The sequence below is a fragment of the Carcharhinus amblyrhynchos genome, chromosome 5 (assembly GCF_965287045.1).
Source record: "Carcharhinus amblyrhynchos chromosome 5, sCarAmb.v2.hapA, whole genome shotgun sequence".
Taxonomy (NCBI): domain Eukaryota; kingdom Metazoa; phylum Chordata; class Chondrichthyes; order Carcharhiniformes; family Carcharhinidae; genus Carcharhinus; species Carcharhinus amblyrhynchos.
In genome coordinates this window covers 3,444,086-3,458,231 of record NC_137328.1, presented here as the reverse complement: position 1 = coordinate 3,458,231, position 14,146 = coordinate 3,444,086, and the positions used below count along the sequence as shown (strand labels likewise).

The window sequence follows — 14,146 nt, the reverse complement described above, 5'->3', positions numbered from 1 at the left end:
CCATTAAACCCATCATGCCTGTGCTGATTCTTTGAAAGAGCTATCCAACTAGTCTCACTTACTGCTCTCTCCCCAGTGTTCTGCTAATTTCTTGCCTTCAAGTATTTATCCAATTTGCTTCAGAAAGGATGGCACAGTGGTGAGTATTGCTGCCTCACAGCACCAGGGATAAGGTTCAATTCCAGCCTGTGTGGAGTTTGCACATTCTCCCCATGTTTGCGTGGGTTTCCTCCGGGTCTTCAGGTTTCCTCCCACTTTCCAAAGATGTGCAGATTAGGTGGATAGGTTGTCTAAATTGTCCCTTAGTGTCCCAAGATGTGTAGGTTAGGGGGATTAGTGGGGTAAATACTTGGGGTTACAGGGAACAGGTCTGGTAGGGATTTCCTTTTGGTGTCAGAGGGATTACTTGGGGTTACAAGGATTGGGGCCTGGGTGGGATTGTTGCCTGGGTGGGATTGTTGCCAGTACAGACTCAATGGGCCAAATGGCCTCCTTCTACACTGTAGGTAATGAAGTTACTGCTGAATATACATTTGCACCCCATCCCAAATCAGACCAACTCACTGTGTAAAATCATTTCTTCTATCTTTCCTCTGGCTCTTTCACCAATTACCCTAAATCTGTGTGCTCCGGTTACTGACCCCTCTGGAAATATTTCTCCTTACTTACTCCTTAATGATCCACAGTAACATCCATTCGTTAGCCATTGAGAGCAAATTCTTTTCCAAACAATATTTTATATTGAAGATCATCTTTGCACTTTTTCTTTGTGACTGGAAAGATTCAAATTGACGAATGGTTGCTTGGGGACACTTGTTGTTTACGATACGCATGAATGTGGGTTTAAGGTCACGTTACACTGATTGATGTCCACCAGCCTCTAGCAAGAACACAGCTGCAAAACAAATTCTCGACAACTGCTGCGCTAAGGAACAAGGAGGTCTCCTGTCTATAATGTGTCCAGTGAAATGTGCCCCTGGCTGGGATTAAAGTGATTGAGCACCGAAAATTTATCATAATCCAGGACAGTGCATGGTGTCGCTTTGCAAGCCTCCCACCCTTTCAGCCATTGGATACATGTTTTATTGCGGTACCTCCATAGTGTTTACATTGTTATCTGATTTCAATCTATATGAACACTAGCCCAGACTTTGCTGCTATCTTTAGATTCTCTTACAATGAAGGAGTCACTGATAGCTATAATGTGACACTTTCATCATCTATAGCATCCTTTTACATCAAAGATCAAAGACATGACATCATTGAGGATCCAATGCTCACATTGCTACTCATAAGTTACCGCTTCGCTTCAAATTAAAGGAGCCATATCCTATTTCTTCCTTGTCCACTATGGGAATCAAAGCACTCAACAGGCAATTTGACCATAGCTGTGGCAAAAAGTAATACAAGTAAAGGGTATTGGCATAGACAACTCACAAACCTCTGGAATGAACACCGTTCCTCTCCCAATAGAATACCCACAGCGCAGGAAGAGGCCATTTGGCCCATCAAGTCTGCACCAAGTCTCTGACAGGCCCTCTCCCTGCCCTATCCCAGTAACCACACACATTTCCAACGGCTAATCCAGCCAAACTACACATACTGTGGGAGTAAATTGAAGCACCCGAGGAAACCCATGCAGACTCTTTGATTTGATTTAAATTGAATTGATTTATTATTGTCACATGTATTGGTATACAGTGAAAAGTACTGTTTGCTTGCATGCTATATAAACAAAACATACCATTCATAGAATACCTAGGGGAGAAGGAAAGGAGAGGGTGCAGAATGTAGTGCTATAGCCATAGCTGGGGTGTAGAGAAAGATCAGCTTAATATAAGGTAAGTCCATTCAAAAGTCTGATGGCAGCAGGGAAGAAGCTGTTCTTGAGTTGGTTGCTATTTGACCTCAGATTTTTGTACTTTCTTCCCAACAGAAAAAGATGGACACAAGGACAACATGCAAACTCCACATAGACAGTCACCCAAAGCCAGAATCAAACTTGGGTCTCTGGCGCAATGCTAATCACTGTACCCCCAATACAAATACACTTTTGAAAAGAGAATGCATTGACGTAGCACTCTTTATTTATACCAGAAACTGGAAACCCCAAGTTCAGTCCTTGCTGAAATTTGAATAATCTTTGGTAGAATCTAGTCATAAGAATGGCATTTGAAGATAAAACTCCATTTTTTGAATAAGGCCTTAAAACCTGACCTCTCAGGTGGATGCAGAAGAACCCTTGACACCTGCCGAAACTGGAGGCCATAGGGTTTTCTCTGGTGCCCAGGCTAATATTTATTCCTTAGCCGCCATCATGAAGAAAAACAAATCATTTGCTCATTGTTGCCTGTGGGATCTTGCTGTGCACAATTTGGTTGTCGCCTTTCATGGAATTATAGAATCCCTGAAGGAGTGCAGAAGGAGGCCATTCAGCCCATTGAGCCTGCACTGACCACAATCCCAGCCAGGCCCTATTCCTGTAACCTCATGAATTTACTCTAGCTAGTCCTCTTGACACTAAGGGGCAATTTAGCATGGCCCAATCCACCTAACCTGCACATCTTTGGACAGTGGAAACTGGAGCACCCGGAGGAAACCCATGCAGACAGGGGGAGAACGTGCAGACTCCACATAGACAGTGATCCAAGCCAGGAATTGAACCTAGGTCCTTGGCGCTGTGAAGCAGCACTGCTAACCACTGTACCACCGTGCCACCCCAATTCCTACACCAACTTTGAAACGAGGTCAAATGGACAAGCGAATATGATCGCTTTGCTTTCTGAGTTCCTCTGTGCTTGTTTAAAAGAGAGAAAAGTAATGCCCTGAGCAGGTTCAATAGCAAAACAGCACCAGAGTTAAGCACAGACCTTTGTGTAAAATGGAAATTCCTGTGCAAGGAATGGTTACAAATGACAAATAATTTTTGGAAATATTTCTGTTACAACAACTGTGAACAATTATCCGTAAGTGTTGCCATTTTTCAACCATTCCACAGCACCTGCTGTGTATAATAATCATTCCCAATCATTTCAAATTAAAAACAACACAAGGACTGGCGGTCTGTTCCAAAAGAATGAATAATTACAGACCATTTTAGCAGGACTAATATTCATGCCTTGCAGCCTGCTTCCAATTTTAAGCTCACTTTGTGTTGCTTTTGAGAACTTCGAGATATTGTCACAAATAAAAGTCTTTTCTTCAACTCTTGGCACGGTTCAAATGCGAACGACTTTCAAAGGCTCTCAATAAAGGTTGGAGTGCAGCTTGTTTTTTTTAAGGAAAGTAGTCTTGCATTGAATAAACACAGGCTGTCTGGTCCTGCTGTCAGCTAGAGAGAGCTTTGTGTTCACCTGACTCGCTCAGCTGAGCTCTGCAATAGTGACCAATTTTCCAGCAAAGTTTTTTTCGTGATGCCACAGGGGAAAACAAACAGGCCTCCAAGACCGATTGCTAATTCGTTGACAGTTCTATTACCCATGAAGTTATGGTTTCTTAGCTCTGAAATGTGAAAAAAATAGTTGAGCCCAAAACTTTTTGGATTGTGTATTTAAAAGCACTGAAACTTGTAAGGGGCATCTTGACAAATACATAAATAGGATGGGAATAGAAGGATATGGTCCCCGGAAGGAATAGGGGGTTTTAGTTCAGTTGGGCAACGTGGTCGGGTGCAGGCTTGGAGGGCCAAAGAGCCAGTACCTGTGCTGTAATTTTCTTTTTTCTTATTTTATATGAAAATGTTTAAAAACGGCGAGTTCAAAACACCACCGCGAAACATAGGGACAAAAACAAGTTCAGGCTGTTCAATACTAGTGATTTATCGGAAAGGCTAAGGGGCAGATTTGCTTACAGAAATTAAAATAAACCTCAATTAATTATCGCAAGAGCAAAATAAGAGTTACGTTTCCAATGATCAATAAATCTTTCATTCTTGAACCCTACCTTAACTTTGATATTACGGAAGACACTGCGTGCGTGTAAAAAAGTCAAATTTGAATTAAGCAAACAAGAGGATCAAGGGATCTAAGGGGATCAAGGATTACAGGGAGAAAGCAGGAGAATGGGGTGGGAATCGTATCAGCCATGATTGAATGGCGGAGCAGACTCAATGGGCCGAATGGCCTAATTCTGCTCCTATATCTTATGGTCTTATTAAGAGATTGAAGTGTTTAAATTCACTCCCGGCTGAGATTAAAATAATGATGTGGGGATGCTGGCGTTGGACAGGGTTGGGCGCAATAAGAAGTCTCACAACACCAGATTAAAGTCCAACAGGTTTATTTGAAATCAGAAGCTTTTGGAGCACTGCTCCTTCATCAGGTTCACTCAATGAGCTCCAAAAGCTCCTGATTCCAAATAAACCTGCTGGATTTTAACCTGGTGTCGTGAGATTAAAATAGGGAATATTACAGAGCTATGCACTGCGTGTGACCAAAGATTCAAGTCTTTTAAATAGCATACAACCTTTAGTATAGACATTACTTTTATAACAGATACGATATGATCAACCATGTCTCCTCCTTTAATGGTAATCAGATCAAATCTCATTCATTTAGCATTCCCTAACTGCAAGTTGTGTCTAGATAGCAAAATTATTGGTCTGCTTGTGATAAATAGTGAAAATTACAACATTTGCAACCAATTTCTTTCCCTGTATAAGTGCTGGCAACATTATAAATAGGGGTTTCTGGTCTCTTACTGAATGGACAATTATTTAAGGATGAACGTTATTTAGAAACGGCAATATTTTGTTTATTGCTCATCAGGTATTGCACGCAGAAACACTTGCCAAGAGCACCAAGATACTTTAAAATAAATCTACTGGCCACTTTTAGTTTTGAGGATTCCAGACTCCCTCCAGGCTGCCAAGTTGAGTGTGACCACAACTGCCATGCATTACCCACCAGCCGTTAATAATACCTCCTTTGTACTGCCGTCACATGAACAGTCCAAGTGCAATGATTATTTTCACTTCAGGCTCATTGTGCGAGGCAAGCTTTCGCATCAACCAGTTCCACCGAGCTTGCTTCAGCAGGATGACTATGACGAGAATGTTTTCGCCCCATGGCATTCATTAGCTGCGCGGAGAATTTTACGGTCTCAGAATCCCTGAGTAGTGTTGGGTTTATTTCTCTTTATATTTCACCATCCCAACCGATCCATGATCAGTTTGAATGGCCACTTTGCACACCAGAGCGTACATGGGCTGGGGAAGTATTTTTTTGGGAAAAGAAAGGAAACTGCTTCAGATTGGACTCATTTCTAAACTTTACAAGTTCCTAGAGCAGTATGTAGAAAGCAAAAAAAGCAGCTGAGATTTTGAATGTATGCCAGTGCACCACGCCAAGTTTAAAATCAAAAAAAGGAGTTGTTTATTACTGAGCACTTGCTGGTCAAGTATGAATTAATTCTGTGCATTAAATAACAACAAAAATAAAGCTCTGTCTTGCAGTTTTGCGAAGACTTTAACTTCAGAAAAGTTAGTTTTTGGTACAGTACCATTCCAATTCCAAAAATGGGATTAAACAGGCCTGATGTTAAGCAGTGATTGATGTCTTATACAAAGTTATCTCAGGGATTTCAGAACAGCAGCCCTTCTCGAATGAAAAAGTACAAAGCTGGCAACCAACTCAAACCAACTGTTTATTCATTTAAAAATCATATTCAGCTGCCACATTTTGGGTGAATGCAGGGCAGTTTTTGCTTGCCATGTTTGTTCTAACTAATACGAACGTTTAAGCCAAGATATCCTTGTACAACTTCATTCTGGTGAGAAACTGGCTCAGAAGGTGCTCAGTCTGTTGCGGTTTCATGGGCATTTTAAGATTCAGAACAGAATCTTCTTGATGTCATAAGAGAGCAGATGATCCTTATTCTGTTTGTCCAATGTTAAGTTGGCTCTCACAGGAGCAGAGAGAGTCAACTTGGTTTGAATTTAAACACAAGCTTGGCAGTTAACTAGTCCCGGGTACATTCTCCATGGCAATGCTTCTACCAATTAGAGTCCACCTGCCAGAAAATCAGCACACTCTTCTTATGCAAGGTAATTGTTGTTCCCTTTGAGATTGGGTGTTTCTGCAAATCTGTCCTGATGAGTGCAAGGTGAAAAGCTTCAACAACATGTCTCTTTTTTTTCAGCAATACTTTTCTTACTATATGCTACACAGAGGGCGGCCCTCTCACCTTCAGGTCAGAAAGGTCATGGCCAATTCTGAAGATTTGAGCATGTATACCAGTTTGCACTCCATCCTTCACAGCACTGGAGGGGGTTCTGCACTGCCAGTGGTACTGCATTTTGGATGATGTTAAACCAAGACCCAAACCACTTCTCAGGTGTTTTGAAGTAGAGCAGGGGGGGTTCTCTCTAGTGTCCAGACCAAACTTTATTCCTCAATGAGCATTGTTAAAACAGATTTGCTGGTTATAGAGGAAGCTGGTGGTAGATTTACTGAACTAGTACTCCACAGGCTTATGTCCACAGGACATGGGCTCAAATCTCACCCTGGTCAATGATGTGACTAGTCTTCATATGATAAATAGTGGAAATTTACAACAAGTTCTTTCCCTGTTTAGGTGTTTGCAACATTATAAATACAGGTTTCTGACCTCTTACTGAACAAACAATTATGAGTCGCAAAAACCCAGCTTGCAGGTGCAGCAGGTGGTCAGGAAGGCGAATGGGATGCTGGCCTTCATAGCGAGGGGGATTGAATATAAAAGTAGGGAGGTCTTGCTGCGGCTGTATAGGGCATTGGTGAGGCCGCAGCTGGAGTACTGTGTGCAGTTTTGGGCGCCGTACTTACGCAAGGATACTTTGGCCTTGGACGGAGTGCAGAGGAGGTTTACTAGGCTGATGCCGGAGTTGAGGGGGTTGAGCTATGAGGAGAGGCTGAATAAACTAGGCTTGTACTCGTTAGAGTTTAGAAGAATGAGGGGAGATCTCATTGAGACGTATAAGATGATGAATGGGATGGGTAGGATAGAGGTGGAGAGACTCTTCCCGTTCAGAAAGGATAGTAGGACTAGGGGGCATAGCCTCAAGATAAAGGGGGGGCGGTTTAGAACAGAGTTGAGGAGGAACTTCTTCACTCAAAGGGTGGTGAACCTCTGGAATTCTCTGCCCGTTGAAGTGGTGGAGGCTACCTCGCTAAATATTTTTAAGACGCGGGTTGTTGGGTTTTTGATAAGAGAGGGGATTAAGGGTTATGGGGAGAGGGCGGGAATGTGGAACTGAGCCACGACAGATCAGCCATGATCTTATTGAATGGCAGGGCAGGCTCAAAGGGCTAGATGGCCTACTCCTGCTCCTATTTCTTATGTTCTTATGTTATGTTCTTAAGTACGAACGTGATTAGAAAGGCAATTATTTTTGTTTACTGCTTATCACTTATCAATTTAAATTTGATTAATTAATGGAAAAAGTTTCTGGAATTGTTGAGAAGTGCAGCTGTTCGGATTCGAACCTGCGCCGGGAAAGCCCAATGGATTTTGGATCCATCAGCTTAACCATTGGGCATCAACATGGTACCGCTGATTCTCTGAAAAACATATCTGATTCACTAAGATCTTTAGGGAAGGAAATCTGCTGTCCTCACCTAGACTGGTAACACGTGATCCCATGTTATTATGTAACCAATGGCAAAATGATGTGGTGGTCAGTTGATAGGGAGCAGATGGGAATTGTGGGGAACTAGTGTGGTAAGAAGCCTCACAACACCAGGTTAGAGTCCAACCAGTTTATCTGATAGTAATCTTACAAGCTTTCGGAAACCGTGTTCCTTCGTCAGGTGTGTGGAAGGTTCCACACCTTCCAGAACCTTCCACACACCTGACGAAGGAACACCGTTTCCGAAAGCTTGTAAGATTACTATCAGACACACTGGTTGGACTCTAACCTGGTGTTGTGAGGCTTCTTGCTGTGTTTACCCCAGTCCAATGCTGGCATCACTACATCAGAACTAGTGTGGCCCAGGGCATGGCCTAAGTGGTGGCATAATGAAGTTTCTTTATTAAACCTTTTCTTTGGTTTACTTTGTGAAGTTGGTTATTTTATTGCTTGCAATTGAAGGATCCTTACTCCCCAGACACACAGCAGAATTACTGACTCCTAATTGTATTCTGATGTGCCATCTGCCTCAATGACCATTCAGGATGGGCAATAAATGCCGGCCTCTTCATATCCCATGAAAGAATTTTTTTTTTTTAAATCACATCACTATTCATTGGATCTTGCTGTGCATAAATTCATTGCTACATTCCCCTGCATTGCAACAGTGATTACACTTCAAGGAGCAAATCGCTGGCTGTAAAATGATCCCAGGTAGTCCTGGGAGGAGAGGGGCGTGGCGAAAGTTGCTATGAAAATGCTCCAGCATTTTCTCCAGCACAGTGCGAGGGATGGTCACCTGCATTGTGCAATGCTGTAGCTCTAGTCTGCATGGAGGTTGGTGAGCTCAGTTGTTTAGGTGGTGACAGCGTGTCACAATGATGCCAGCAGCATGGGCTCAATCCCTATGCCAGCTGTGATAACTCATGGACACGTACTTCCTTGTCATGCTTGATGTGGAATGATGTCCTCAGCCTATATAACCATATGTCTCTCTCTAATTGAGAGATCCTTATGTCATGTGGATTATGGAAAATGACCTTACTTCAGACTAGTAGACGGAAAAATGGGTTCAGAAACAACTAACTTTGCATGGCCTGATCTCAATCCTACACTACAATGAATACTAACTATTTTGGCTCACACAATATTCAGCTGTTCCCAGTGCCCAGCTAAAACTGGAGTCCAGTCTCTTGCATACACTAAGAAAAATATTGCTGAAAAAAAGAAACAGGCTGTTGAAGCTTTTCATCAGGCACTCATCCGGACAGATTTGCAAGGATAGCCAATCTCAAAGGAGACAAGAATTATCCTGCATGAGAAGAGGGTGCTGATTGGTTGGCACGTAGACTCCAATTGGTAGAGGCATTGCCATGGAGAATGCACCAGGGAATAGTTAACTATCAAGCTTGTGTTTAAGTTCAAACCAGGCAAAGTTGACTCCGATTGGTCAGAGCACTTCCATGGGGAATGGACCAGGGAATGGCTGACCCCAGCTTCTGTTTACACAGAAGAAAACTTCAAACAAATAGCACTGAGATAATGACTGGGTACTCTGGTTTACTGATATTGGCTAAGAGGTAAAATATTGGCCTTTAAAGGAGCTGTTGGGAGCAGCCAACAGACATCTTTCAATTTGACTCACTTCTGATCCTCCTGGCTCCACAGAGCTGTTGCACCTTCTGCCTGCCCATGATAAGTCCCACTAATTGTATCCCCGCCCCTCCCCATCTCCAGGCCTACATCTGGGTCGCTAAGATCACAGCTAGAATTAATCTCTGGCACTGGGGCATCCGACAGTGCCACCAGCTCACTGGAATTATGCTGCTTTGACCTGAGACCCAGACACCCCTCCCTGTATAGCACATTTCAGCCTGAAAACAGGTGTAAAATCAATTTTATATCTTTAATTGCCCTTGAGAAGGTGGTGGCGAGTCATCTCCTTGAACCTCTGCAGTCCATTTGGTATTGGGCAAACCCTCCGTGCTTTAGAAACAGAGTTCCAGGATTCTGATCAGGCAACAATGAAGGCAAAGCAAAACACTGCCAATTCAGGTTGATACATGACTTGGAGGGGACCTTGTGGTGGTGCTCCCATGTATATGCTGTAGTTATTCTAGGTGAGGGGATGCAAAGAGTTTGAGAGACGCTGTTGAAATAGTATGTCTTTTAAGGCTTAATGACTGTTCATACTTGAAAGATCCTTTAGTATTTTTTTTAAATTACTTTATGTTGAGCATAATTGCTCTTTCACAGAATTGATGCAGACTCGGTGGGCCAAATGGCCTCCTTCAACACTGTAAGGATTCTACACAGGACAGTGGCAGAGTGATTAGCACTGCTGCCTCACAGCACCAGGGACCCGGGTTCAATTCTGGCCTCGGGTCACTGTCTGTGTGGAGTTTGCACATTCTCCCTGTGTCTGCATGGGTTTATTCCGGGTGCTCTGGTTTCCCCCCACAGTCCAAAAATGTGTGAGTTAGATGCTTTGGCCATGATAAATTGCCCCTTAGGTTCAGGGGGACTAGCTAGGGTATTTGGAGTACTGTGCGTAGTTCTGGTTGCCTCACAACAGGAAGAATGTGGAAGCTATTGAAAGGGTGCAGAGGAGATTTACAAGGATGTTGCCTGGATTGGGAGGCATGCCTTATGAAGATAGGTTGAAGGAGCTAGGTCTCTTCTCCCTGGAGAGACGAAGGTTGAGAGGCGACCTTATAGAGGTTTATAAAATATTGAGAGGTATAGATAGGGTGGATTCTCGGAGGCTATTTCCCAGGGCTGAAATGGTCGCTACGAGAGGACACAGGTTTAAGGTGCTGGGGAGCAGGTACAGAGATGTCAGGGGTAAGTTTTTCACTCAGAGGGTGGTGAGTGAGTGGAATCGGCTGCTGTCGGTGGTGGTAGATGCGAACTTGCTGGGGTCTTTTAAAAGACTTCTGGATGAGTATATGGGACTTAATGGGATTGAGAGTTATAGATAGTTCTATGGCCTGGTAGATATGGATATGATCGGCGCAACTTGTGGGCTGAAGGGCCTGTTTGAGATGTAGTGTTCTATGTTCTGTGTTCTAAATGCATGGGGTAATGAGGATAGGACCTAGGTGAAATTATGGCTGGTGCAGACTCAATGGGCTGAATGGCCTTTTTATGCACTGTAGGAGTCTATGATTTAATTCTGCCTTTGAAAAGTTGTTCCTCTTTGCTGAGAATAACTCATATTTATATTTTTGAATACCAACAACTCATCTTTATACAGCATCTTGAATTTAATAAAATGTCCCAAAGCATTTCACAAGAGCAGCAACATTTGACACTGGGTCACATATGGGAGATAGTGCGACAATTGGCCGAAGAGTTCAGTTTTAAGAAGTGTTTTAAAAGGAGAATTGGGTGGAGAAATGTAGAGGTTGAGGGAGGGAATTGCAGAGCTAACCATATTTATTTCCCAGAATTAAAACCACACCTTCATTAAAGCACCCAAAAATCGTAATGCAAAATACTTTTAGCTGCATTTACAAACTTGAGGACACAAGTGAGCAATATTAAAAATTCAAAATCTTCAAAGCAAATGTGTATAAAGAATCTGATATTTCACAAACACTACAGCCATTTATAAAGTTGAAACTGCAGATTGCATTAATGTTTCCATGACAGCCAGTGGCATTGTACTAACCCTAACCATCGACAAATTGTAATCATCGGCTTTTCAGACTTGGACATATATGACCAAAACTTAATAGATCTGTTCACTAAATAATAAAGAGTAAATAATAAGAGTAAACTGAACACTGCTGTGGTTTCACAAAAAAAAACAATGTTGCTTGAAACTTGACTACTCTGAAAAGACTCAGTTAGCACAAAGCCTGTCAGCTGGGGGAATTATCTGGTTTTGTTTTCCCACACCCAAGCCTTAAATTCCAAACACAACCACAACTTCTACTCTAACCCCAACGTTACCTTTTGGCAACCTCCAAATCCTCCCCTTACCACTCACCCGTAACCCAAAATTTTACCAAATCCCAGCCCCTGTTTCCTAACCCAATCCCTACCTCAAACTCAACCCTTAGACATTCCCCCAATCACTACAACAACCCCAATCCTATTGTTTCTGCCAACACCTAATCCCTCCCATCACTATAAATCTCAACTCTGAGCCCAACTTCAAACCTTAGACCCAGTCTCTGACCAGAACCCTAAACTCTAGCCCAAACCCAACCACTAATCATAACCCTAAGCAGATAGTAACCTCTAGCCCAAACTCAACCCTTACTCATAACCTCAAACCCCAGCCCAAACACTAACCATAACCTCAAACCCCAGCCCAAACACTAACCATAACCCTAAACCCCTGCCCAAACATTAACTAAAGCACTAACTTCTAGCCCAAACCCAATCTCTAACCATAACCTTAAGCAGAACAGTAACAGCCCAAACCCTTATCCATAACCCTAAATTCTAACCATAACACTAATCTCTATCCCAAACCCAACCATAACCCCTAAACTCAAGCCCAAACATAGACCACTAACCAAAACCCTTATCTCTAGCCCAAACCCAATCACTAACCATAACTCTAAACATAACAACAACCTTTAAATTATTAGCGTTGTGTTTGGGTTAAAGTTTATTAGTGTCACAAGTAGGCTTACATTTATCATTGCAATGAAGTCACTGTGAAAATTCCTAGTTGCCACACTCCGGCACCTGTTCGGGTACACTGAAGGAAAATTTAGCATGGCCAATGCAACTAACCAGCACGTCTTTCGGACTGTAGGAGGAAACCAAAGGAAATCCACGCTGACACGGGGAGAACATACAAACTCCTCACAGTGACCCAAACCAGGGATTAAAACCGGGTCCCTGGCGCTATGAGGCAGAAGTCCTCACACATAAACACTAATGCAAAGTCCCAACTTCTGCCTGACACCAGCTTGGAAGCCCCAGTCCTTCTGGGTACCTAAAGCCCACCCTGAGCACAGAAGTGGAACTGTGGAGGAATCACTGACAAGTTTGGTGAGAATGATTTGAGAGCAGGATAAATCAATGCTGGTTTTCAGTAACTGTGCAGCATGTCATTGGTCAATGACCTCTGTCCTGAGCGTCCACTTTTCTGGGCCAGACACACGAGCGCGCTTTATGGGGGACGCGCGGGAAAGGGGTGCGCGTGCACGAGGGAGAGGGTGATTTCTCGGGCACGCGCACGCCTTGTTAATTTCCCCTTGCTCTGAAATTGAATCTCCTAAACCCTGAGCCACCCGGGCTAATTATCGATGCTAACTTCTTTGTAATTCCAATCAACCCCAATCATTGCTTTTACAGACAAGTCCCTTCAATTCCTCAGCCTTCCCTCCCAGTCCTTTATTGCAAAGTAAACAGATTTCACATGGAAATTATCACATTTACTCAGAAGCCCTGGAAGACTGACTGATTTGGGGGGGGAAGCAATTAGAAAGGCAAAAATTTCCCACATCCTCAACAAAAAAAGTTCTTTTTCTTGAGTGTAAAAGGCACAACTTGATCCCCCCAATCCTGCTGGAGTTATATTCAATAGCCCAGTTCCAACGCTGTCCAAATGTTGAGTAAGTTTGTTCTGGACGCTAAGGTAACTTTTTTAAGGATGTGTTTTCCCAGTGTCAATCCCGCGAAAAGCCCCAATCTTGAGAAGAGCACCTTCATCCCCGTTTAAAGGCTACTTTTTCTCCCCACCGTTGTGCAGATTTCGAAGCCAAAGAAAACATTAAACATTCACTGCAGGGTAGTTAAAAACACATCTAGTGAAAAGCTTACCTCGACATGAGCAGTTTGCTGAGAGTTTCCTTTTCTGTTACTCTGCCAGTTCCCGTGCAATTAAATCCTCCTGGTCTCACACAGCCCTGATAGGAAAACAAATTTGATCACAGGGTGGGTGCTTTGCCGGGGTACAGGGTGCGCTGATATGTGTCTGTCCAACTCCCTTTGGTTCTCTCTCCTCTTTCTCCTCCTCCCACTACAGAATGTTTTGCAGTTTTGATTTGAACCGTCCTGTCCTTTGACTGAAACTTCGCGTTCCTGCGACCAGTGGGGACTTTCCCTTCAGCAGCTCACCAGCGCCAGATTCACGCCAGTGGCATTGCCTTCCCTCAACAAGACCAGCCAAGAAACTCATTGGCATCAACGAGGCGATAGAAAACCCTGGAGAAAGTGACACCCCCATCCAACAGAAATAAATTGTAAATCAGATTAAACAAATATACATCACGTCGAGTATCCTGCTGTCCTTGTGCCCCACACTCAGATGGAGTGCCACAGTGGTCAGCACTGCTGCCTCACAGCACCAGGCACTCAAGATTCAAGTCTGCGTGGAGTTTACACATTCTCCCCGTGTCTGTGTGGGTTTCCTCAGGTGCTCCGGTTTCCCCACCCCCCCCCCCATACTCCAAAGATGTGTAGGTTAGCTAGATTGACTGCGTTAAATTGCCCCTTGGTATCCAAAGATAGAATCCCTACAGTGCAAAAGGAGGCCATTCAGCCCATCGAGTTTGCACCAACAACAATCCCAAC

At 43.4% G+C, this 14,146-nt stretch overlaps 1 protein-coding gene across 1 annotated transcript in view; it reads right to left on the bottom strand.

The window, feature by feature from the left end:
- Window positions 1-13,652, bottom strand: part of megf10 (multiple EGF-like-domains 10) — a 153,193-nt gene extending 139,541 nt beyond the window's left edge. Inside the window, exon 1 of the mRNA XM_080188349.1 lies at window positions 13,394-13,652. The gene's annotated coding sequence lies outside the window, so the exon portion shown is untranslated. The remainder of the gene's footprint in view (window positions 1-13,393) is intronic.
- Between the last annotated feature and the right edge of the window lie 494 nt (window positions 13,653-14,146).